At 51.5% G+C, this 26,952-nt stretch overlaps 1 long non-coding RNA gene across 3 annotated transcripts in view; it reads left to right on the forward strand.

The window, feature by feature from the left end:
* The window catches only part of LOC133353556 (uncharacterized), a 133,001-nt gene that overhangs the window by 77,716 nt on the left and 28,333 nt on the right, over nt 1-26,952 (forward strand). The gene's annotated exons all lie outside the window — the stretch shown is intronic.

The raw sequence follows: 26,952 nt of genomic DNA on the forward strand, positions 1-26,952 counted from the left end.
TCCTATTCTGAACATTATTGGATCATCACAATACTGAACCGTACAGCAACAGAGTCAGCGCGGCACTGTGGATGATTCTTTGCTGTATATTGGCGAGGCGATGCCTTTCGATTCCTGACCATGGCGAGTTAAATCACAACCGATCTTGGGTTTGTTCACCTTGACCAGCATGTGTGGTCAGACAACCACCACCCCCTCCACCATCACCAAGATAGCGTGGGGTGAGGCCTTCATCCAGCAGCGCATTTACAAAGGGCCACACATACCCACACATGGGCCTTCATTTCTCACTCGATAGTTTCGGAAACGCTGGCTTGGAGTGTGGAGTGTCACGTAAGACACAGACTACAAGGTACGGCTATCCATAATGGCTCTACTTTGCTGTAACCTATATTCCCGTAATCCTACGAGGACAACACACGTATCATGTGGACAAAATAGGGCGAGATTGATGTGGCTTGCCAACGTAATTCCCGGGGCTGTCCCGGCTGATATTGAGCACTCCATGTGTACACATCTGCGTTATGTATGACTACTTCAGTTCACCCTCTCCGGTACCATACAGTATAATAAAAAAAAAATCATTTTACCTTTTTTACCTTCTTGTGTTGTTGATTTTTTTTCCTTCTTCGACGCGTGCACTGAGCGGAGCGCTCTTTGAGTGCCAGGTTACAAACTCAAAACAGTCGGTGATCCGGGGCCTGGTTTGAGAATGAGAGAATAAAAGCGTTTCCAGAAACCAGTGAGCGAGTGTTTTTTTTTTATTTTAATATCCCGGTGCTAGGGAATAAAGCCTCGCTTGCGGAGTGTGTGTGTGCGAGTGTGTGGATCTCTCCTAGGTCGACTCAGCCTCAAATGAGTACCTGCTGCGCTGTGCAAATCGGAGATGTGAGACATTGTCACTGTGGAGACAAAGGCGGCCGGGCGTGGTGCTGTGCCACCCACCCTCTCCGTGTGCCACAGAGCCGGTCTTCATAGGTGCTCGCTAACAGCACTTGCCCCAAGAGTCTGTTAATGCTATACGGGGGATCTTTGTCAGCGTGTGTGTGTGTGTGCTTCGCTTAGCCCCGATAATAACCTGAGATAACCCGATCCATAGGCAGGGATGAAGGGATGCCTCACGCGGAGTATACTTACGTAAACATTCATACGGTCCTCATCCCCTCTCGAACAGCTGGGGTCTCTCCAGGTACTCTGGTTCTCTCCCACGTGTGTAAACACATCCATGGGGTGGACCAAACGCCCTGATATAGGACCCCAGAGCGTGGGCAATTGTTGGCACCGGTTCCGGCTGCCTTTTCGCTTCTCTGTGGTTTCCCACGTCTCAGAGTAACTGTTTCTATCTCTGAGATTGAAAATAAAAACTGCGTACATTACGACGAACTCTACATTGTTAGTATTGGTGGTAGGGAAATATGTTCTGTGGGTTTGCCGGAATACATTTTGGGGGCAGCTGGAATACGGAAACTTTTTTTTTAAATAACAAATTACGTGTTTTTATTTAACTTACTGATTATGTGTGTTATGGTTATAGAAAAAAACAAGCCTAAAAACAAGAGAAGAGAAGGTAACGTCCCACTAAGTGGCTAAGTGATAGCAGTTCAAGAGACGAGGTTGATGACGGTGATAGATGATGTTCATTGCTGCTACTGCTGCTACTGCGGATGATGATGATGATAATGAAGATGAATTAAAGATGATGAATGAATGACGACAATGATGCGGATTGAAGAATGATGCTAATGTATGATGATGATGATGGAGCGATAATAATAATTGATCGTTAAATAAATAATGGTGATAAAAAAATAACTCTAAAAAAAACAACAACACACGTTATTATGATGAACAAACATCAGTAAAATGATACGCAGACGGCAGGAAGCTACCAAATGCTGCTACGGGACATTGCTCGCGATGCAAATCAATAAACAAATGCATGCGTACGTGTAAAAATGAACTAATGCGTATCACACAGGCCAGTGCGCTGGGAAGATAATCCACACATTACTCGTATGAGAATGCAGGCCAAGGAACAAGTAGGAGTCGCGTTATCTGGAAGGCAAATATTAAGCAACGGAACGTGAGACTTTTCTCCCAGGTCGCCCCCTCTCACCTCAACACAAGACAAAGGTCCCCGTGTAGCCTTCAACAGACTGTTAGGGGCAAGTGCTGTTGGGCGCATCTGGTTTTGCGGATGAAATGCGCATTAGAAATGTGATTTTTTTTTATTGTTAGCGAGTGCCTATTAAGTCCGATGCTGCACACGATTTGGTGGTGTGGTCACACCGCGTCCGACCACCCTTAGTCTCCTCCGTGCTGATGTTTACACACACCGCACCCGGGTACCGATTTAAGGCTGAGTCTACCTAGGCGAGAAACCCGCGACCGCGCCGAATTATCCGCCGCTGTTATTCATCGCAAGCGGGAGTCGAGCTCGGGGGGGGGGGGGGGGCGCAGCGCGCTAACCGCGGCGCCACCGCTCGCCACGACCCCTCGCACCGACACGCGCGCTCCTGTGTGCCGAACAGCAGCTGTGCAACCCCCACTCACCCCCCAGAGCGAAGTGAGATCAGCAAACTGCGCTGCTGCACTCGATCAGAGTTTTTTGGGGGGATGGGGGGGGCTGTGGGTGGGTGGAGGGGGGGTTATGACCAAAGCCTTCGCCCGAATCAACCCTTGTCAGCCCGATCTCGTCAAATCTTGTCAGATCTCGCAATAGAATAGAACGTAAAGCAGTCACGTTGATTGATGGTCCAGCACTCCATAATTAATCCCAGTTACTCGCTCACTGCCGGTCAGTCGTCTCCTTATCACCGTTGTATCGCGACTGCTATGGTTACTGTTGCTGTGAACTTCACTCGCTGATTCCTCCACCCCTGCTGAGAACTCGGTCTATCAGACACCGACTGATTGCTCTCATCCCACACTGTGTTCAGTCACCACCACTGCTGGGGACACAACACGATCACACAGTCACTCACCCACTCACTCACCCGCTCACTCACTCACACAATCACTCACCCACTCGCTCACCCACCCGCTCACTCACTTGCTCACTCATCCACTCACTCACCCACTCACCCACTCACTCACCCGCTCACTCACCCACTCACTCACCTGCTCACTCACCCAATCGCTCACCCACTCACTCACCCGCTCACTCACCCACTCACTCACCCGCTCACTCGCCCAATCACTCATCCACTCATTCACCCGCTCACTCACCCACTCACCCACTCACTCACCCACTCACTCACCCCCTCACTCACCCGCTCACTCAACACACTGCGGGTCACCTCACTTTCTGTTTTTCCCTCGCAGTGCTCCACTTGGGAATTCCCTCCCACCGTCTCGTTACCCCCCTCCCAAGCTCTTAAAATAATTAACATTTCTCAATTCAAACAACGTGTTAACCGCTTACCGGTTACAACGTTGACGCTACTGTTTGTTGCTGGTCGCTTAACGGCTTGGGCCTTTGGGCACTGTGCTCAGCAAATGTGTTTAAAAAACAAAACATTTGCTGAGCTAGGCAGGTTTGAACCTGGTTACTCCTGAGATGGATTAGTGCAGAACGTGGGAATACCAGATGCTGTGGGCTTGGGTTGCAGAGTGGCGGGGAGATAACAGCAGTGCAGTTGTGGATTATCGAGTCCATCTGTGTGGAGCTCTCAGTTTGTATTCCCCTGTTATGCGTGGTGAGCATTCCAATCAATCTAAACTAAAAAAATATTTCCCATGGTACCAGTTTTTTTTTCAGAAGCGACCTGGCCACATAGAATAGCTCAACGAAGTGGCTAATCACGTTGACAATTTCTAGAAGCAACTAAATACTCTGAACGCATTTTTCCGATTGTGAAGGGAAAACCCGGAGGACCCGGAGAAAAATCCATGCGACCATGCGTATGAGAGAGTTAAAAACTCCAAATATGCAACAGGCGCCACGCTCGTTAATGGAATACTCCAAGTGTGGGACTGAATCGATGTAGCATACAGGATCCTAGAAACAGAGTATAGAGACTTGGCGAGATTCTCCTAGACTAGGAGTTGACAACCAATATAACAAGAAGATAAACACATTTTGAATTCGGTAAAAATAACAATTATTCGAGTGCCGCAATGCATGTGAATAGGAGCCTGTATTCGTTGATCTTAGGTCAATGATTATCGTGGTGTTGTGGTCAGCACACTGGGCTTGCAATCCAAAGGTCGCCCGTTCCGTTCGATTTCTCGGTACGCCAGTTGAAACAACGGTGCAAGTTTATTGCTTCGCACAGCCCGTGTCCACCCACCGGTGTAAGTGGTTAGACAACAGTTGGTCTATGGGCTGGTCGCGTATATGGCGGCGAGGCAAAGTGTGCGTACTCCCACCTCTCCCAAGACGTCTAGAAAATGTTTGACGTTTAGGCGAAAAAAATTGCTCTAGAGTGCCCTTTATAGAGCTCATTCTAGCGGGAGACTCTTCCACCAGCAGTGGTAGTGAGCAAGCAATTGCAGGGCCGCGCCTTTACCGTCTACATCGTTAATTGTAACCGTTCGGAAAATAAAATAAAAACATTTCCGGTACGCTTGTGCGGTTGTTGTGAGAAATGTCAGTACGGTTTAACCGCCGTGTTCCATTTCGAGCACTGACGAAGTGACCATGCCTCACCGCCAAGGCTGGTCAGGGAGGGTTGGTCAAGTGGGGAGACCCCAGGACCCGACGCAGACGTCACTCGCCGTTGTGATGTCAGCCGTGAGCCGGTAATCAAACTCGGCTCGCTGGGTTCATCGCGAAGTGCGCACACCACCACCACGACCACCACCACAACCACCCCCTCCTGGCAAACAAATATGAGCGCACATCAACAATCGTGGACGCACAACCCATTCGATAAGTAAACACACCACTTAGCGATGCCAACGCACGTGGATTCCAAGAAAGTAAACACGCAGTGACGCGATGCAACACCGCGTGTTTTGGTAACGGCCTCGTTACCAACGCGATCGCTGTCATCCCATGCTCGGAGCGCATAATCGCTCGCAGTTGTGTTACACACCCCGCGTGTCACCGCCGCGCGTACAGCGCACGGACGGCGGAGGAGCTGAGCGGATGATAGTGATGATGATGACGACGGTGATGGTGATTACGGTGGCGATGATGTAAGGCTATGTTGACCAAAGCACCCGTGACAATGCGGTCCCGTCTCTGGGAAGTGAGGGTTTGAGCCTCAATCGTAATGGGCTGGGGTTGGGGGGGGGGGGGACGGGTCACTGTTGCGGACCCCAAGTTGTGACAAGCGGGAGCTGGGGGGGTGGGGGGCAGTGCCGGCTTGTGGGCAGTGCAGCCGATGATCCATTTGTCGCACTGCAACCATCAATGCAACACTCGCCTCTACCGGACTCCCGCACTGACCAACTAGGACGGGAGTCTGACCGAGGCCTTCATCCAGCAGTGGATCGACAAAAGGGTCGTGCCACCACCGCCCACGCGAGACGTCGCGTATCGCTCAGCGTGTCTCTCCATACCCCCCAAGGAGAAGCAAAAATGAACAAGTCCAACCAGAACCGTGTACCTGACGTGAACCCTTCATGGCTGACAGAGCCCGGTTACGCCGGGTCAGCCTGCGTGTCATTCATTGTGGATTCACCCATCCGTTGCGGCACTGAGCTCTCGCTAGGCCTGGCGCGAATGACAGCACACTTGCCGTCCGGACCTGTGCTCATGCCAGAGATGGATGTGTGTAGGCGGTGGTGAAAGATAACTCTTAAGAAGTGGAGGAGGAGGAAGAAGAATGATGATAACAATGATGCTCTTTAAGTAGGCGGGAAAGCCTAGCTAAGCCCCAAGACTCGTTTTCAGGAAGGTTATGTTTTCCGTGCGGAGTTTGGCCCCTTCCTTTCATGAGCGGTTGGCTTCGCGTGGGAAATAAACCCACCACGCCACACGAGGGGGAGTAACACTCAACGCGCCGCACAGATTGATTCCAGAATCCGTTGCGTTGCCATCATCAGCTGGCGCATCTGACAGCGAGAACCATGCAAGCACGAGTCTTCCGAGGCAGTCTCTCACATCGGTACTAAGATCTTACCCAGCTTCTGCGTATCTGATGGGGAGGGGCATTCCGGACAAATTCGGTCATGGGCGTTGCAAGCATTCTGGTAGCAGATTTAAATGTATATTATTTAATTTGTGGTCTTTTATTTAGCTATTAAAAAAAAATGTCCACCAGCAGTGGAGCCGGTGTTAGCGATGAAATCCGGTCAGCTAAATCGCTCCGAAAATCCAGCACTCGTGGCCTGGCTCACACTCCCAACAGCAAGGGCTTAACTCGCAGCTCGCGGCCAGCAGTGCGTCCTGTCTTAAAATATTAACTTGGCTCGGGAAAGGTGGCGGTGGGTGGGTTCGTGGGTTTGGTGGGATGGATGGATGGATGGTGGGAGATGCTGTTGGGGGGGGGGGTATGGCTGTGGCTCGAGGGGGGTGAACGGGATGGGTGGGTGGCTGGGCCGGTGAAGGAGGGCGGTGAAAAGGAGTGAAACGAATAAAATAAAAAATAAAATTTCAAATCCCCGAAACGCTAAGCCCGTCACATGACGGAATTACAAAACATCTAGCCGAGAGGACTTACCTGCTTAGCCGCGCGCTCCGAATTCCATGCACCGCGCCTGCCTCGTTTTGCCTCCGTCTTGATTAAATGTGGACTTCCCGCCGACGAATGCAAAATGACACGAAGCGCGCGACCTGCACTGCCCTCCCCCCCCCATGCCCCCTACACGAGCCAAGGGAGATATTGCGCGTTCAAATTCTGTCATCAGATCGCGCGGACCGTGCCCGAATCTCGTCGGACGGCGGGCTTGCTTATAGCAGGTCGGGTAGGGAAAGTGCCAGAGCATGGCGTTGTGTGGGTTCATGCTGCCAGCTAAGCAGGCTTGAGCCTGGGCAATGCTTGGATGGGTGACCAGCATGCATGACAGGTTGTAATAGGTGGCTGTGCCCGGCTTTGTTACATTGTGGGGAGCACAACACGGTAGATAAAAACCCCATCGTTGTACTGCACTGCTATGTTCCGGCATCTCTGCTTGCCCTGCACCTTCACGAACACATACTGACCAGCGAGGTGAAGTATGGCCAAACAACCCCCTTGAACGACACGGTGTGGGGAGGCCCTCATCTAACAGTGGAGTGACAACGCGTACACGTTCACGCATACACATTCATACTTGCAGGACGTTACGTGAAAAAACCCAGATTCCTTCACAATTCAGTCGATTTAGCAATACTTTTCTTTCATTGACATCCAAGTGGAGCTTTGTTGGTATCTCAGGAAAGGGCTGAGTGGTTATACGAAGCGGAGGCCACGCCGTGATTTATGCTATCTATTGGATGTTTCTTCTACTCTCATTTTATTCCGATTGTGGCATCGGCTGCGTCGCGTCACGAGACGCAGTGTGCCTTGCAGAGCTCTCACAGTCGGCAGTGTTATCACCCCGTCCGCGTGAGAGAACGGTCCGCAGAAGGAGATATCACAGAACTAAATTCTGAGATGCCTCGAACACTCCAAGTGACATCTTACACGAGGAGCACTGCTCTCTCTCTCACGTCCACCGCTGCAGAGATGTTCGCCACGTGGCAGTCAAAACGTCAACGTGGTTTTGTATTATTCGAGCTACCGGCTTTTTATTTTAATGAAGTGTCAAACGGAACGTTAAGTGACGACTTCATTGTGCAGTCATCGGTGACTGAACTTAGCTGAACTTGAACATGTTCAGGAAGTCGACAGCACGAATAGACAGGGGGCACAGGGAGTTCCAGACAATGGGGGCAACAGAGGAGAATGAGCAACCTCCCACTGAGTGAAATATAAGTGGGGGCTTCCTGCAGAAGCCCTTGGTTGCCGTGGCGAAGAGTGCGTGGAGGGGAGTAGAGTGAGATGAGAAGGGATACTTTTTAAAAAAACTTTTATTGCCGCCAGCAGCAAAAGCACTGGAGACGATTTCGATATGAAATACAGTCACCAGAAAACAAATGAAAATTAACGCTACAAATCGACGGGTTGTGGCGCTAAAAGCACCGCGCACAACACAAAAGAAAAGTCACGTGGTGGTGGTGGTGGTCATCGCGCACGCCACGGTGACGAGCGAGCGCTTCAGAAGGTGAACACGAGGGTGCTGTCCACGCTGGTACAGAGGGCTTGTCTGGCTCCTCAGCGTTCGAAGAAGACGTGCACATCACCGACATGTGTGTGGTATGCGTGCTCCAGCCGAAGCCGCGCCTTAGTCAGGCCTCTGAACACTGGAAGCACAGAGCAGCCGTCAGTGTCACCCTCCAGCATATTTTTTCTCGTTCAGTACACCGCCATCTTCGCCTGCGCGCAGGCGAAGTTGGCGAGGTCATGGCACTTGTTAGCCAGGTAAGGCACCCCATATACAAAGCTGCTGTTGTAGAAGGGTACCCCCAGTTTCCTGAAGATTTCCCCCAAAGAGCGGAACATTGGTTTGAGCCGCTGGCAGCGTAAGTACTGGTGGGGAAGATCCTCCCTGGCACCGCAGAAAATGCACAAGTCAGAGCGTGGAGGAGAGTAGATTGAGATGAGAAGGGAGAGAGAGCGTGGAGGGGAGTGGAGTGAGATGAGAAGGGAGAGAGAGCGTGGAGGGGAGTAGAGTGAGATGAGAAGGGAGAGAGAGCGTGGAGGGGAGTAGAGTGAGATGAGAAGGGAGAGAGAGCGTGGAGGGGAGTAGAGTGAGATGAGAAGGGAGAGAGAGCGTGGAGGGGAGTAGAGTGAGATGAGAAGGGAGAGAGTGCGTGGAGGGGAGTAGAGTGAGATGAGAAGGGAGAGAGAGCGTGGAGGGGAGTAGAGTGAGATGAGAAGGGAGTGAGTGCGTGGAGGGGAGTAGAGTGAGATGAGAAGGGAGAGAGAGCGTGGAGGGGAGTAGAGCATTCGCGGCTGCAGCAGTCAATGCACCGCTTTCAATTATTTTAAAAGAATGTGTGACCGCCTGCCTTATGAACATGCATTGCGATTTTTTGTGCTGTTCTTGATTGTGACCGGCAATCAAACTCGTACTCGTCGGGTTCATGGCGCAGCGCATTACCCACTGCCACCGCTCCCAATAAACAACAAAGATCCCCCGTATAGCCTTAACAGACTCTTGGGGTAAGTGCGCTTAGCGAGCACCTAATGAAGCCTGGAACGGCACATGATGGGTTTGGTGGCCAGCACTACGCCCGGCTGCATTTGTCTCCCCGGTGGCGATGTTTATATTCCGCACAGGGTACTTATTTGAGGCTGAGTGGACCTAGAGGAGCTGTAGGACCGGTTCAGATCATTCTCACGAGTGTTGGCCGTTAGCGGGAATGGAATTCGACTCGCCAGGTTCGTAGCGCAGCGCGCTAACCGATACGCGCACTGCACGTAAACACACACACACACACGCACACACACACGCACACACCCCTACACCTTAGTTTATTTTGACTCTCGGAGAACCGTCGACATGCCTCACCGTGCCTGATTTGTCGACGTCTGACGGACCTGACAGCTCGCCGCGACAGACACTCCATGATCGTGGTTTACACACACACAGAGGGGACATCGCCTCGGGGTGCCGGTGGGAGGGGGAGGAGGGGGTAGTGGGGGAAGATGTGGGGGGGGGGGGGCTCATCAAGGTCAATGCTGGAGCCACCACCAGACCCCCACAGTTCGGCCCGGACTGTCGACTTGCTTGCAGGCGCGCGGGCGGATGAGACTCGGAACGCACACACACATACACACACACAGAGAAAAAAACAACCAAGTTGTTATTCATCTTTGCAAGACAAAAAAAAATTGACGGTTGCGGTAAAACAGTCGAGAGACTGTGGTGAGAGGGCGAAAGGTGAGAGAAGGGAGGAGGGGGGGTTAGATGAGAGGGGGTGGGAGGAAGAGGAGGAGGAGGAGGGGGGGTGAGTAAGGCAGGTGGTGGAAAACACTCCCAAAAAAAAAAAGATAAATTGTCCGCGGTGCGCTGCTTTGTCTGTGCCGGTGAACTTCACGGGCCGCGAGTCTCGCTGCCGCCGACCAGCCATGCTTGACAGGAGCCGCACAATACCCGTGACGGAGCGCCCAGGTAGCGGGGATCAGGGCCGATGGGGGTTGGGGGGCGGGGGGTGGTGGGTGGGGGGACAGGGGGCGGGGGAGCGCTGCCTGTCCCCGGCTTAAGACGCCTTGCAGTCATTCAGTCGCCACCGTGAAACGTTTCCGATAGCGCTCATTCATCGGGTGGCGACTTGGGGGGGAGGGGGGGGGCGGGAGAGGGGGGCACGGTGGTGGGGGGGGGGCATTGTCTGTGCCTGGTGCCTGGCTCTGCGCATGGGGGCGGAATTGTCAGGGCCGCCCTTTCAGATTTTCAACAGTTCAGCCCCCCCCCCCCGCCGCCTCCTCTTCCTACCTCGGTTCGAACGTTTCCGATAGCGCTCTTTCACATCGATGTGGTGACGATAGACACGTAGCTCCCACGCACACTCATCGTGTTTTGTTATTACTCTGCTGCAGAGTCAAGTCGAGTTCGATAGGTGGCCGTAGCCAATGCCCATCGTTGCCACCGCACTAAATCAATCGCTTCATTCCCTTGTCATGATAATATTTTGTCGTTGCTCTGATAGTCTCAGCTCTTCCCTCTTGATCGTCAACCGCTGGGAGCCACTCCAATATCCGTCTCGGCAACCTGCCCTTCATCCGTCACGCTGCACACGTATCCCACTCATCAGTAGAACTTCCTCTTCGTGATGGCATCTGCCAAGTTGCCTACCCCATCCTACCTGGACACCGTCGCTCGAAAGGTCCCCGTTCGCAATGCACAGCAAGCGATGGGTTGCATTGGTAGGTTATGAACTGAACGGATCGTCTCTTGGTCACACATCGCGGTACAGTTCAGATTGTATACAGATTTGGAAATTCGCTGGGTTGAGTGGCTCAATGGGACTTTACCTGGAACAAATGAACATTGATCGATGACGACTGTAAGATCCTGTGAAATGGCTCAGCGGTGGAGAGAGCAGCTCGCAATCAGAAAGTTGCGAGTTCAAATCGCCCGCTCAGGGGGTTGACTCGGCCTATCATCCCTCCGGAGTCAATAAAATAGGTACCACTTTGCGGGCAAGTCAACAGAAGTTGTCCTTTGGAGAGACTCGCCCCTGCCAGAGGAGTGTGGAATAGCCACCGCTTGCTCAGTCGGGGCTGCCAATGTGAGATGAGCACCCACCAAAGCCTCAACGTGGCTCATATGAGCGGGAAAAAATTGCTAAGTAACAAACTATTCAATGCACACACTTTAATTTGCACTGTAAAGTACAAAATATTTGGACCCCATAATTAATCACATTTGATGTGCTGATTAAAAATTTATCGTATTTTAAATATGTTTAATGTTGTTGACACAAGCCACCCAAAAGTGTGTACAAAAAAAATATCACGTACACTCGAAATGATAATTTTCATTTCACGCGACTGCCTTTCACGACGCCCGGGGCTGAGTCGGACTCGAAGCGAGCGAACTTGGATGAGAAGGACGGAGCTCACTCCGCCGTGGTATTGTTATCAGTTTGTTGGGGCCGCTTAGTTTACGTAAGCTGGGCACGGAAGTGAAAAAAAACACAACTCGAGGGGCAGGAAATTATTATTTGGGTTAAAGCCCCTTGCGCGGTGGGAGTCTTTAGGATTAATGTAAGCCCCTGAGTGACAAAGACATTGGATCATGCGCCTTGACAATGCTAAATAATACCTTGGGCTTGCCGTGGCCTTTTCAAGCGCACAAGATTGCGTGCGAGGACGGCGAGTGCACGGTTTGAGGCCACGGGATTAAGGGGCATTGCGGCACCGGTCTCAATATGTTCCAGCGGTCGCTACATAAATGAGTTCCACATGGAACGCTCAAGCGAGCAAGTTTGAGAGACACACAGAGAGAGAGAGACTGACTGACTGACACGTTTGCTCCGACTTTTATTCCCCGGTTATCGGGACCATCTGTGGGGGATGCTGCTGCACAGTTGGGGTGCGATGGGGGGCTGGCACCGACGGACTTGTGTGCAAGAAGTCGCCGGTTCGGTTCGATCTCCCAGCGTGGCAGTTGCAACAACGGTGCGAGTGTGTTCTTAAATCCATCCCCCCACACCCACCGTCTGTTTAACCAGCAGTTTAACTCTGCACACCACAATTAGTCGGTTAGCAGGTGGGGTAAAGCGTGGGTACACTCCTGCCTTTTCCACGCTGTCTTAGCTGGTGTAGAAGGGTAGACGGAATAGACTTTTAGGGTTATATAGAGCTTCTTCTCGTGGAAGCCCTTTCTGCCAGCAATGGTGTGAGAGAGAAATTGCAGGGCTGCACCTTTACCTGATTTTTTTTTATCAGGTCATCTTGTAAATTCATACGCTATCGGCAAGCCGTGTAAGCTTTCCGCGCAGTGCTTTATCGTTTCTGCCGTTGGCCGATCTGTCTCCCAGTGTCCCTCTCTGCACGTCTCTCTCTGTGTCTTCCTCCCCTGCCATCTCTTTCCCCCACCCCCGCCTCTCTCTCTCTCGCTCTGCATTCTTCTAGACTAAATAACCAAGGTCTCAACATTTACACAGGAGATGGCTCAGATTGTCCCCGCCGTAACTCTGAAAGATCTGCGTTGCTGCATAGCAAACATTGGGGAAAATAAATAATTAACAACAATTATTCTGCAGAGAAGCTCCAAGTAGTTGCAGCAAAAAAAAAGCGTCGAACGTAATGCCGAACAACACGCGGGTACAGCTGGGGTTGCCACCTGTCCAGGTTTTCCCAGGATCATCATCGTATTGAGGCAGCTGCTGCCCTAGGAAATCTCTTGGGCTTCACGAGACATTAAAGTTTTTTTTGACGAATTTTGACAGTCGCGCAATAATACGCCACTCAAGACAATGAGTTAAATCTGCTCTCTTTCAAATATAGGTTATCTGCTCTTCCGCTATTATCAGATATCCCTCTCCTGCTTCCCATGATCTGTCCCAATTTTTTTTATTGTTTATACAGAAGAGGTGGCAACCCGAGGTACAACCCGAAACCACACCGGACAGCCGCACGTGCAGCAGTCAGTTTTGCACACAGCGCTTTAATACGTTTTTTTTTTGAAAATTTGCTGTTTTTTTCCAGGATGTTTCTGTTAAGCGTCGTCGCTTTAAGATGTTCTGTGTTCATATTTTGTTTGTTGCGGTGGCACCCGACTTAAGAGCCGCATGGCTCACAGGGCTAAACCAAATAAATGAAACTTGAAACAATGTTATGCAGTAGTATCACCAGATCAAATCGAATCATGAGTTGGCTATATTTGGTATTGGTGCCGTTCCTAGAGCGCAAGGCTGTCACGTGTTACGCGAGGCGCTGCGTTGCACGGGAGATTAGCCCTCGGTAGTTGCACGGCAAGGGACCGATGCAGTCATTTGTGACTTTACCCAATTAAATGTTTTTTGCCAGTAATTAACGTTGAAGCATTTGGACCGTGACGCCGACACTCGTGATCTAATTATTTTTTTGTTTCGTCTAATAGCGTCACGAGATCTTTTCAACCTCCACTGTGAAGCTAATGGGCGAGTGTTCGTGGTTCGGACACTCGCAGTATTAACCAGAGCGGCCGCTGGGCTCGAACCGCGAGCCTCTACAACGAACGGCAAGCGCGCCACCGTTCGGTCCTATGTGATCACATTTTGTATCGATTCATCATGTCTGTGCAGTCATCCACAATGCTACTCCATCGACGCAGTAGCTGTTGCTCCGATTTCCATTGGCAATTTACAGCTTAATCGCTGTCAGCAGTTGTGTTTTTTTTCTTCTAATCACGATGGTGACCCGGGTCATCTCTTGCAAATGAGACTCATCCCGATTCTATCTTGAGCTCTCACCTATTTGAACAAAGTGAACTCGAACAAGAACAACAACAGCAAACGTAACTGGATTGTATTTATTCATTCTCTCGGATGTCGCAATAAATGAGCCGTGGCTGCTGGCCGGGACAGTATGTACTGCGTGGCTGGCCCCGCCGGCGGGATTTCAGAGTTGGCACCCGTCCCGTGGGTCCCCATTCTCAGGGATATCGCGCGACACACACTCGCAAACGCCGCCTTTATCCCCAGGAGCGGGGCGTGTGGGGGTAACCCTACCCTGCAGCTGACATTCCCTGTCCCCTCGCCCCATTATCTTGTAAATAGAGCGCTGCCCGGATCTCCGTGCCAGCTCCGGTGAGCGCAGTTCCGTTAACTTTTCTTCGTAGCCGGATTAAGCCGCCGCCGCCGCCAGCACCACCACCATCACCTCCACGATCATCGCGGTGCCCATCTCCACTTGCCATGGAATTTGTTTCGTCCGCCGCGAGGAGACCCGGCGGCGGAATTCCTCCAAGTGCATTTTGGCCGTTGCGGGATGACGTTGTCAAGCTGCGTGCGCGTGTGTTACGACTCGCCCGTGGAGCCCACTCGCTCTCCTGCTTGAGCTCGTTGACCTTGACTGCGTGCGCAGGACGTGGCAGACGATGCGGTTAGGAGGGTCTCAGTGAGCTGCCCCCAAGGGTGCCACTGCTGGTGAGATGTTAACACTTAACATCATTAGTGTGTTTTACCAGGTATGGCCCAATACGTTATATAGCTCTTTTTAAGAAGCGGCCTGGTCACGAATAATATAACTCAACAAAGTGGCTTATGTTGACATTTATAGCAGCCAAATACTCTAAACGCATGTTTCTGAATGTGGAAGGGAAAACCGGAGGACGCGGATAAAAATCCACTGCGACCGCGGGGAGAACACGCAAACTCCAAAAATACAGGCGTCAGGTTCGGGGTCAAAACCACGACCTTCTGTGTACCAGGCGAGGCAGTTAATATCTCGCCACCGTGGCGCCCACAAACAACCTCACCTGGTATGCAGCGGGTCATGGGTTCGATCCCTGTATATTTGGAGTTCGCATGGTCGCTTGAATTTTGCTCAGTGTCCTGCCGTCCCCCCCCCCCCGCCCCCACATTTAGAAACACACATTTAGAGTATTTGGCTGCTATACATTCCCACACGATAAACCACTTCATTGAGCTATCATTTGTGGCCAGATCGCTTCTGAAAAAAAGAGTTAAATAGCTCAGTAGGCCTTACCTGGTAATAACTAAAAAATAAAATAGTTGCATGACATCAGCAGCACGGCGATGGTGAACGGCAGTGATTGAATGAATGGGCGACTCGTGGCAAACAAATCCGGTCACTTGCCACTGACGTTAGCCGTGGTAGGGAATTGAACCCAGGTGGTCGGGTTTGTACTTGATGCACATATACATCCAAAGTCATTATGATTATGTGTGAATTCTGATAATGATGTGTTAACTGTGGTGATCATGATACCAAGTGAACGCAGTTCAGGATTTAAACTCATGGTCTCAGTGTTGTAGTTAGAAGCCAAATGATGACGATGGTGATCATAGTGACGACAAGAATGGTGATCACGATGGAGATCGTGATGAAGATGGTGATCATCATCAAGATGGTTACAATGATGATGACGACGACGGTGATCGTGATCGTGATAATGATGATGGTGGTCACGATGATGATGATGATGATCGTGATGACGATGAAGATGATCATCATGATAATGACGATGACGACGACGATAATCATGACAAAGACAACGTTAGTCCCACCGCGACCCCGCCAGTGACGACCGCATGGCTGTTTGCTGGCAATCACCACGACGATGGTTACATCGTCAACAGGAGAAAGACCGACGAATAAACTGGAACGATCTTCGAATCAAAACGAGGACAGGGTCGGGGGGGGGGGCATCGGCGGCGGTGGGTGGGGAGGTCGAAGGTTTGCGTAAGCATCTCGCGTTCCGCTGGGAGCTGACGCCATCGCACAATCAGGACGGTTCACGCCTAACCCAAACTTTTGGCCCAAACTTAGCCGAAGCGATCCTATCGTAGCGCAGATAGCATTCAAGTTGGCCGTAGACCTAGCAGGCCCCGGCGCGAGTGAGTTATGATTTTGTTTATCATGATGTGGTTCTCTTTCTTTCTTACCCCGTCTATTTTTTCTTTTCTCTGTTTTGTTTTCTCTCCCCCTCCACCCCACCACCACCCTCTTTTCTCTCTCCTCTTCCACCCCCCCTCCACCCTCCCCGGGTGTGTGCGGTGACGCTGTCAGCTAGACACGTCGCTGTCGCGTCGATACCCGCACAGATAAAGCGAGTTGCAAGGAGAGGGGGTGGGGGGGGGATGGCATTTATTTCCTTGCACCGCTGACCGCTGTAATGGCACGGGAATGTAAACCACATGTTACCTGCGCGGCGCGTCAGTATTCTCGTCGGTACACGTGCTGGGGCAACGCGTGAGCGAGTTTGTGTGTGTGTGTGTATTTGTTGAGCTGTGGGGAGCGGTAGTGCAGTGGTTAGCGCGTCCGCGAAAACGAACCCTGCGAGCCGAGTTACGTTCCCGTTCACGGGCACCAACACCGGTGACGAATATCTGAACCGGGTACTGGACGTCCCCTAGGTCGACTCAGCCTCAAGTTAGTACACATCTGGTGTGGTTTGTAAATGTCGCCGCTAGGGAGACAAAGGCTGCCGCGCGTGGGGCTGGCCACCGACCCCCCCCCCCCCCCCCCCAGTTTACTATGATGGGCTTCATGTGTGCTCTTGACAGTACTTGCTCCAAAGTGCGGTAAGACTAAACGGGGGGTCTTTGTCTTGTGCTGCCAGGGAGTGGTGGCGGAGTGGTTTACGCACTTCGCTCAAAAAAAGGCCGACTCGAGTTCGAATGCCGCTCACGACCAACATCAAAAACCGGTCCTAGGCATCCCCCCCAGGTTCAATCGGCCTCAAATGACAGCACTTGCCCCAACGGTCTGTTAAAGCTACACAGCGAGGAATCTTTTGCTTTTGTGCTGTGAGGAGCGGTGGAATAGTGGTTAGAGCACTGCCATACGAACCCGGCAGCCCGAGTGTCAACAAGTTGCCGTTGTTGTTGTTTTCGCTCCGGTTGGATTGCATGTTCCCACCATACAATGTCCTGCCACTGCCGCCACTGCCGGCGGTCTTGGGACTGTGGTCATCCTCGCAGCAGAGCTGCACGGCTCAGAGTGGGACCTTTGCAGATGCAATGTGATGCAGCCTGCGTCCGAAGTCGATTCCTGGTTACGGCTAGACGTCAGGCCACCGTCTAGGTCGACCCGGCCTCAAATGACTACTGGGGGATGCGGGTGAAAGAGCACGTGTGCGCAAGTGCGTTGAGTTTGCTTGCCAGGTTTGGCGGTGCACGCGTGTGCTTGCCTTGGGGAGCGGTGGCGCAGTGGTTAGCGCGCTGCGCTAAGAACCCGGCGACCGGAAGTCAATTCCCGCTCATGGCCAATAAGGGTGGTGGGTATTGGAACCGATTGTATTTGGGCCTCAGCTAGGTCGACTTGGCATTAAGTGAGTATCTGGTTCAGTGTTTAAACATCACCACCGGGCAGACAAAGGTAGGCGCGCGTGATGCTGGCCACCTACCCCTTTGTGTGCCGTGCCGGCCATCATATGTGGTCGATAACTGCACTTGCCCCTACAGTCTGATAAGGCTATACGATGGATCTTTGCATTTGTTTTCTTAGATAATCCGCAAATTATACGTCCCGAGTTCGATTCCCGATCAAGGATAACTTCTGCGGCAATTATCTCAATCGCTCCTGGTACTCCCTCCTTGTGTGCACTCAGACTTAAATGATTACCTGTCATTTATTCTTACGATCAGTCATACATCCAATCATTCACTCATCCAATCAGATATTCAATCAGTCGTGCATTGAAAGCTCCCCGTGTGTCGTCGCCCCACAATAGATCGTGCACCTACAAGTGCGTCTCTCATTCATTGATTCATTCCGCACTCGTTCACTGTCGCCATCCTTGTCCTGCCAATGTCTCACTCGGATGACATTTGTACTTAGCAGGCGCTGACGTCACGAGGACACACATCATCGCTATGAGATCACCCAAAATGAGTTTATCGCAAACGCGCATCGCCCTGCAACATCGTTCGTCGTCGAGATCATCTTCCCAAACAAAGAGCGCCTGGGAACTTGCGCTGCTCAGACCCCGCCACGCGCGTGATATAACCCACGCGCGTGATCTAACCCACGCGTGTGACCATTCCCATTGGCCTGCCTAGCACGACTCTGTTCAGATTCGGGGCCCTGATTTGATTCGAGAAGGCACGTACACACACAGGGATTCATTTCAGGCAGAGCTGTTCACCGCTGATTTGCGTAAAATATTCACGTCGGTCGTGGCCCCACTCGCGATTAAATTAATTATCGCTATTCTTTTGATTTAAAGATTTCGTGACTGCAGGGATTCATATTCTTGGTTCTTTCGGTGAAGTCACGTAGAAGGGAAATAATAAAATAATAAAAATATGAAACAATAAAATTCTCACGACGTGTCGACTGCAACACAGGCAATCATCATCAGGTGTGAAAAACACAGCAAGGAAATTTTAAAAAGTAAAAATAATATTGCTTTGTTTTTCACACCTGATGATGATTGCTTGTGTTGCAGTCGAAATGTCGTGATAATTTTATTGTTTTATATTTTAATTATTGTATTGTTTCCCTTCTACGTGACTTTACCGAAAGAACCAAGAATATGTCGCTATTCTATTAAATAATCGATTATATGTTTGTCTTGTTTTTTTAGACTCTCGCCGGTATTGGTTATATTATCGGCATCTCATCTGTATTGGTAGCAGGATCATCATCTCGTCTGTGTTGGTTCTCGAATTTTGCGGAACTAATTGTGTTTGCTGATCCGTTAGCCAAAAACCTTACATTAGCGTATTGTTTGCATTCATCGGAAATAATCGATTTTCGCGATCAGGATTTGTCGCATCTATATTGAGTCTCGACGAATCTATGCAACATTGCACCCTCAGTGTCACCACCAATATCCCTCTCGAACATCAACAGGCTATCTGTGCGAAATTTTACATTCTATTGAAACGGTTAGTCTCACGTTGTTTCTCACCTACATATACAAAAAAGCGGTTGGCTCAGCCCATCATTCCTCCAGGGGGTCGATAAAATGAATAGCACTTTGTTGGAAAGTCAACAGTGGTTGTTGTCCTATGGATAGACTCGTCCCCACCATGGGAATGCATAATTTCCACCACCAGCGCTCGTTGCTGCGAAGTGGATACAAGCCACCGCTCTCTCTCTCTCCCGCAATGCTCAGCTGATGACCAATTCACCGCGACTCTCTCGAAACGTTACCTTAAGGACGAACAAAAGTGCACGAGCGAAACGAACGACGAGTCGTTCCGAATGAATGCAACGACAGTTATCACGCGAGCTGTCGAGCGCGACACCAATTTGACATTAGGAAGGTGGAGGAGGGGTGGAGGGGGGTGGTGATCCTCGCGACCTGTTTCACTCCACACGGGGAGTTTTTGATTAGCCCAACTTTGTTCTGCTTTTTAGGGGGGGTGGGGGCATGGGACTAGGTGGGGGGGGGCTGCACGGAACTTTGACCTGAAAGCGATTAATGCTTATACCTGCGTCTGGGTTCGCGTGGCCCACTCGTGTAATTTATGAAAGCTCCTTTTCGGAGGGGCCGCGGTAATGCGAGCGGCTCGTTGTGGCGTCGACTGCAGGCACGACTGCTGCTCAATAACAACGGGGGGAGGGGGAGCGGAGGAGTGGGGTGCTGGGGGAAGGGGGCGAAGAGGGGGGATGCACGGTCTCGTGTTGACATGCTTCAGTCACATATTAGGGCAGCGCGCCTGTCAAAACACAAATAATAACCGCGTAAATATATGAATAAACAGACACGCGCAAAGGATCGAGGGGGAGAGATGTGCGTGTGTTTTTTTTCGACACGTGACACTGAGAGAGCGATCGGAAGGGAGGAGCGGTACGTGGATCAGGGAACAAATGCAGGACTCGTGAGTGATCCTGGTGAGCTCAAGAGGACTTCATCCAGCAGTGGATTGATGGTAACAATCACGATATTTATATGCTGGATATCCCTCCATCTTGATCGCCGGGGCGTCTCACGGCGAGTCACATCGCATCCCATCCCAAACACTTGTTCAAGTGCAGCTGTCCCTGTGGGCACACGGTGACTCGGTACCTGAGCTACCGTCGGGCATGAGTTTGCCAGGACGGGGGGAGATGATTGCTATGTGTAAATCCCGATTGAACAAGCTGCAGTGCAATTTTAAAATTTAGCAAACGTAGGCCCTGACGCCGGCACGCAACGTCCTACTCTTGCCAACGGCGTCAGGTGATCTTTTAACGTCCCCCTTGAGTGAAACAGACGGCGGTGGAGCAGCCGTACGACGGTTGTCACACTGGCAGTATTAATCAGGGCGGCCGCTGGAAATCGAACCGCGGGGCGAACGCGCTAACCGCCCCACCGCGTCGCCGCCGTCGTGGCTGACGACGGCGATCGTGATGTGTGTACGTCGACATTGCAGGCTTCGGCAGTCGCGGCTTTTTAGTTGATCCAGCGGCACGCTTCGGGTTTCTGCTTTGGTCGCGACGCCGTTTGCGACGTCGAAGAGCCTCGCGGGAATGGAACGGCGAGATGGGCCCCGGCATGCGGCGTCGTCGTTCGGCGTGGCACTGCGACACACAGGGGGAGCACGTAGGGTCGGGGAAGACAAGCGAATCAGAGATATCGTATTCGCCAATGAGAAGAGCAAGTGGGCTTGGACGAGACACGTCGTGGCTAGAAAGGATGATGATTATGACAATAACGATGATGATGATGATTATGGTTGATGGACGAGACTGGTGATGGAATGGCAGCCAAAGGAGACGGGTGCGTCCGAGGGATGGGGGGGGGGTACCATTGTGGAGAAGGAGCGATGGGCAGGAGCGGTGAGATCACGAATGAGATGGACCTGTGGCACCGTAACAACGCGAGAGATGGCGACGGTTCTGGGAGGCATTAGTCAGGCAGTGGATAGAGCATGGCCCATGATGACGACGAAGTCATTTTTCGATTTAAAGCTTTCGTGACTGCAGGGATTCATCCTCTTGGTTCTTTCGGTAAAGTCACGTAGAATGGGGAAAAAACATAATAAAATGTTATTATGTTTTTTTTTATTTCCATTCTACGTGACTTTACCGAAAGAACCAAGAAGACGGATGCATTGTGCCTTAACATCTGTGTGTCTCTGCATCTGTCAGCCATGCGGGGCGCTTTGACCATACTTCGCCATTCTGGTGGGTTCATGTGTGCCGTGAAGGAGAACGCTAATGAGCAAACACGACGATAACCTTGCTGCGTATTGCCCGCGTTTATCCCGATTAAAATATCTCACCGCTTACAATTCACAATCAGAGGAGTCTTAAAATTCCGCGTGCACTTTTGCACAACTTGTATATTTACGTAACGGCCGGCTGGATGCCGATTGGTTCGCGTAATGTCCACTAACAGCCTGTTGTTAACCTCCTTTGTTGTATTGCCCACGACAGGCACTACTACATCCTTTGCCAGGAGGTGGGAGACTTGCACAGGCTCTATCTCCATGTGATTCATCTACCTACATTTCGCGGAATTATGGTTGTGCATCGCAATAATCACCACCATAACCGTCACTGCCTCCACCATCATCACCACCACCATCGCTATGACCACCATCACGATCACAAAGTCGTATTGCTCTTTTTACACTTTGAATGCAGTGCCATGTTGTATATGGAGTCGACTTGCCAATAACATCTGGTCATCTCATTTCTTTAGAACTGCATTTAGTGTTTAGTATGTTGTCCTTCCCCGCACATCCGATTAGCACGGTTGGCTACGTACGGTGCGAAAGAAGTTCAACGCACATACGTACATAAATCTAGCAGCATTTGTTTACCAGAGCTGACATGCCTGCTGATGAGACCCATAAGGTTGAAGATGATTCGGAGATTATTCGCTTAAACACATGCTGTGGGGTAATATTGGGCCTGAAAATCCAGTCGGCAGATAGGACCAGAACTTACATTTAGTCATACGTGGAGATAAAGTTCGTGGGCTTGAGTAAGGAGGTCTGATAACCGATGGTCGAGAAGAAACCGAAGTGGCAGCCAAGAGATGGAACGAGAGAACGTCTACCCGTGAGATGGAGCAACGAAATCTGTACGTGTGCAGGTGCCAGAGTGGATTGTGACATTGCAGGATAATTCTAGTGGTGGTGGCGTCTTGGAGAAGCTTTCATTCAGCGGTGGATTTGCCATGGCTGACGACGACGATTATTCTGGAGAGGCAGTACGGGGTTCGGGGCATAGTTTATACTTTACCCTTCAATTTGAGTTCCATTTCGTCCAGCTGAAACACACAAAAAAAGGCAGAGGTGCAGCCCTGCAATTATTGGCTCATGCCACTGTGGGGGAGGAAGGGTCTCCAAGAGAGGGAGCAACTTCAGAGCATGCTTTTGGTTACTCTTCTTCACTGGCCAGATGTCTCGGGAGATGTGAGAGTATCCCACACTTTACCCGACCGCACGCTGACTTCTCATCAAATTAATTGTGACGTTTCCACGGGCCGCGCTGGGGGATAGGATCGAACCGTCGAACCTCAGGATTGTAAGTCCAGTGGTCCTACTTATCGTTGCACCGATTGGGCTGTTAATGCGTCTTAATTCAATCCTCATGACATGTTTTTAGCATCATATTTAAATTATTATTAGTAATTATATGCGCCTATCCCAGTCCCATTCGGATCAATAATCCATAGTGATTAAATGCAGGAATTTGTTCCCGGGGCGTGATGAATGCATGTATTGAATCGCGGGGGGAGGGGCATTTGGGGGGTGAAGATTGGTCTCGTGATGGCAACGTGGTTCTTGCACCACTAACGATAACTGCGGTCCGGAATCGAACTCACGCGGCCGTGCTCAAAACTCAGGTGGCCGTGCTCGATTCCAGTCGACGACTATGAAATCAGTGGTGCTTTTGACCAACAGGGCAGAGAGACGAACCAAACACACAGGTTGATAGGCGAGCAGACAGACGCACGCATACGGGCACACAGACCGACACACCAACAGAGAGATCAACCAACTCCAACAGACCGACGGACGGACAGGACACACCGACACACAAGCCAACAAAGACATGCACACAAAGACCTATCCGAAGAAGCATAGCAAACTGTTGGGGCAAGTGCTGTTAGCGAGCACCTATGAAGGCCGGCACGGCACACGAGGGTGTGGGTGGCCAGCACCATATCCGGCCGCCTTTGTCTCCCTAGTGGCGATATTTACACACCGCACTAGTTACGCATTTGAGGCCGAGTCGACCTAGGGGAGGCCCCGGACCGGTTTTAGATAATCGTCACTGGTGTTGGCTGGCCGTGAACGGGATTCGAACTCGGGTCGCCGTGTTCGTAGCGCAGCGCGCCAACCGGTACACCCCCCCCCCCCAACACACAGGCACGCGCACACAGAAATACCGACAGCCATCCACCCAGGCAGGCCGAGGTGGCATGTTTATAGGGCTACGCTGCAGCTCACGCCCGCTCGCCCCAACGACTCCCCCGCTCCTCTCTCAACCGCCCTCTTTCTCTCTCCCCCTCTCCAGCACGCCCTGCGGCCTCGCCCCCTCCTCCCTCCAGCATTAGCATGAGCTGAATGAGAGCCGGCGACGTTTCTCACAGGCTCAGCGTGACCCCGGCGCGCCATTGAGATGCGTCGCAGCGTCTCTCTTCCGCGGGGCGCGCGAACGAGCTTCTGACATCACCCCTCGGCCCAGGGCCATCGGGTGATCGGGGGGTGGGTGGGTGGGGGGGGTCCCCTACATCGGCCGGTTCCAACAATAGGGGCCGCTACACCACGTCCCTTCTCGTGGGCGGATTGGCCGCATGGACCCTTTTTTCCGTGTAAATAAATGCACTTAAACTTATTATTCCCGCAGTCACGCCGCTCCGACTATTGTCCCCAGATTGCTATTTAATCCTTTATTGGTGGTGAGGGTGGGGGGGCTGGTGAGTTAGAGGGAGGGAGGAGAACGGTAGAGGAGTCGAAGGCGGAGGAGGGTAGATTGATTGAAAAAAGAGCGTGATGCAATTAATTTTCCCTTGAATTAATTGCGGTGGAAAGGGGAGGACTGGCGATTGTGCTCTGGTGTTCTTGGCGTGCGCGCCGCGCGGTGAATAAAAACTATTATATATATCGAGGTCATATTATTTTTCTTCTCGTGGGATTCTGATTCACTATTGTTTTGCTTTGTTATGCAAGTGAAGATTTTTTTTTTTTTTTTATATTGACAGGGCGAGTAGAGAATGTCCTGCAAAAAAAAAGTTGGCTTTGAATAAAAATCAGCGAGGTTTCTCATTGACATTATTTGGAGAAGTTGCATTTTGCTTTTACATTGAGATGGTGATGACTTGAGGCCTTCATTCAGCAGTAGATAGATCATGGCTTGTTCTTGGGTTTTTTGTCCACAACCAAAAACCTGGGTTCGATTTCCAGCCATGGACAATATTGGTGGCGAGTGATATCAGAAACTGTCCTGCGCCTCCTCCACTCCACCGACCCAGCCTTCAATGAGTACCTGGTGTGGTGTGTAAATTATCAGCACTGGGAGATGCAAAGACGGCCGGGAAAGGAATTTTGGCTACACCACACCCTCGTACTCTATGCTATAGTATTCATAGGCTCAGCTCGGCATCCTTTATGATGTCATATTAAGTCTCGCACACAGGTGTAATATTGGTCCCCAAACGCTAACGGAATTAGGTAACGTAGTTAACCATTTGCACGTAGGTAGTGGCAACGCGTGAACTGAGAATCCCAACACGGGTTTCAAACCTACCCGTGACAATGTATTCACTGCGAGTGTATATACAGGACATTGCTGTACTGACACACACACAACAGCCATCCAAAGTGGCGTCATCGTACACTTCAGATGCACCGAGTCCAAGCTGCTTTCAGCAACGTGCGAGTTTTCTACCTCCTCTTCTTCCGTGTGCATGTTGCACTTCTTTCGCACCGTACGTAGCCAAAGTAGCGAGATTCTCAAACTCCTCGTACTTGCCCCCACAGTCTATGTAGGCTACCAGGGAGTGGGGGTGGGGATCTTTGTCTTTGTGCCTATTGTGAGTTCGGGGTCTGATGGGGACATCCCCCCCCCGCCCCCCCCCAAAGGAAAAAAAGCAGGAGACCCCCCCCCCCCCACCCGGGCATCCTCCCCCCACCCACCCCACCCCCTGCCCTCGCCGGCCACCAGTGTGAGCCAATGTTGCCCACATTGTCGTGGCTAGGAATGATTAATGCGTGTTTACTTTTTTGCTGCTGTGCGAATCGCGCAAACCGCCACGGGGCTGTTTGCTATGCAGGATTCGTCAGCCCGGCAGACTTCATCAAAGGGCTTCGCTCCACGTCGATTAGATTAGTTCCATTTTCAAATTCGCCGCAACGACCGTCCGTGTGTGTGTGTGTGCGCCGGATCCGTCCGCTGATTCGCGATTGCCGCCTCTTGCAGGAGAGGCCATCGACGATTCCCACCGCGCGGCAGAGCAAGCGGCGCGAGACACTCACGCTGCCACCTGCCGCCACGGATTCTCGAATCCATCTTCGCGGAGCGTTTGGTGCGCCGCGCCGTCGATTGAGTGAGGTTTTCATGGTTTTTTTTTCACGCATAAGAGTCTTGAGACTCGGCGAGGTTATTCCCGGGTGGGCTACGTGCGCTGGGGGTCAATTGTGGGAACTACCCCATCTCTTGCAAGATGTCTGGCCAGTGTGGAAGAGTAGGCCAAATACTCTCTAGGGCTGCTCTGTAGTGCTCGCCCTCGTGGAGGCCGTTCTACCAGCAGTGGCGTGAGCCGGGAATTGCATGGCTGCCACTATCCCCCTTTGCCTTTCTACACGAAGCTTAAAGCTGTTTGGTTCCGTGCGTGCCGGAGGGATTAATTGTGGCTTAATGAAGGCGGTGCAAGGCTCAGATGGGCCCGCGATTAATTGGCTGTCAAGGCACGCGATCGTTTGCAACCCCGCCGGTGGAGTTTCGGGCAGACGGTCGTCAAACCTGAATTCTGCCGCGCGGAATTATCGACCGCGCTCGTCCTGTCCAGGGCGTGATTTCTTACGAGAAACATTCCGGCTCGCCCGTACGCAGTCGTAGATGGCACCTGGCGATTCGTCTCACCCACTGCCCGCAGTTAGAGGAGTATACTGGATGTTGTGGGCCGAGTGTGGCCGCCGACCCAGACAGACTTGGGCTGAAATGAAGCCCCATTGCCCCATTGTATATATTTAAAGTTAAGTGACAAATCTCCCTTAAATGATACTGTTTAAGAGTCAAGGAAATGTCAAAGGGTACTAAACTTGATTCATGCAAACAACGCCTCCAGCCCCAACTCACTGGCGAATGTTTCTGCTGCCAGTTATTCCACCGTCTCCTTTAAGCACCGCAATCTTTAACATGTGCCATTGCATCGACCACGATATTTAACCTGTGCCAATACTTCGACCACGATATTTAACCTGTGCCAATGCTTCGACCACGATATTTAACCGTGTGCCAATGTTTCGACCACGATATTTAACGTGTGCCAATACTTCAACCACGATATTTAACGTGTGCCAATGCTTCGACCACGATATTTAACGTGTGCCCATTGCATGACCGCGGTCCTTAACACCCCGCATGGCACCGCAGGTGTTGCGCGGTGTGACCGCGTTGGTTGCCACGCGTAGCCCACGGCCCCCGCCACCACGCGCCCCACCACGGGGAGCCAGCAGACAGACATGCACGAATTCGCGCGTCCACACAGACTGTGACAGACGGATAGAGAGACGGGCCGAGAGATCAGCAGACGCACAAAGCCACACCGCGGGGCCGATGCTCGTGTCGTTGCGGGACGACTCGGGGCATTCCCCTTGGCTTCCTGGCAATTTTCGACGCTGATTGTTTGCGGCGCAAATTTTCGGGTCGTCATCAGGTTGCGGACAAAGATGCGGTTGTGCTCTGCTTA

This window comes from Lethenteron reissneri, chromosome 44, assembly GCF_015708825.2.
Source record: "Lethenteron reissneri isolate LAM-NWPU_2019-01 chromosome 44, ASM1570882v1, whole genome shotgun sequence".
In the NCBI taxonomy this organism is placed as follows: Eukaryota; Metazoa; Chordata; class Hyperoartia; order Petromyzontiformes; family Petromyzontidae; genus Lethenteron; species Lethenteron reissneri.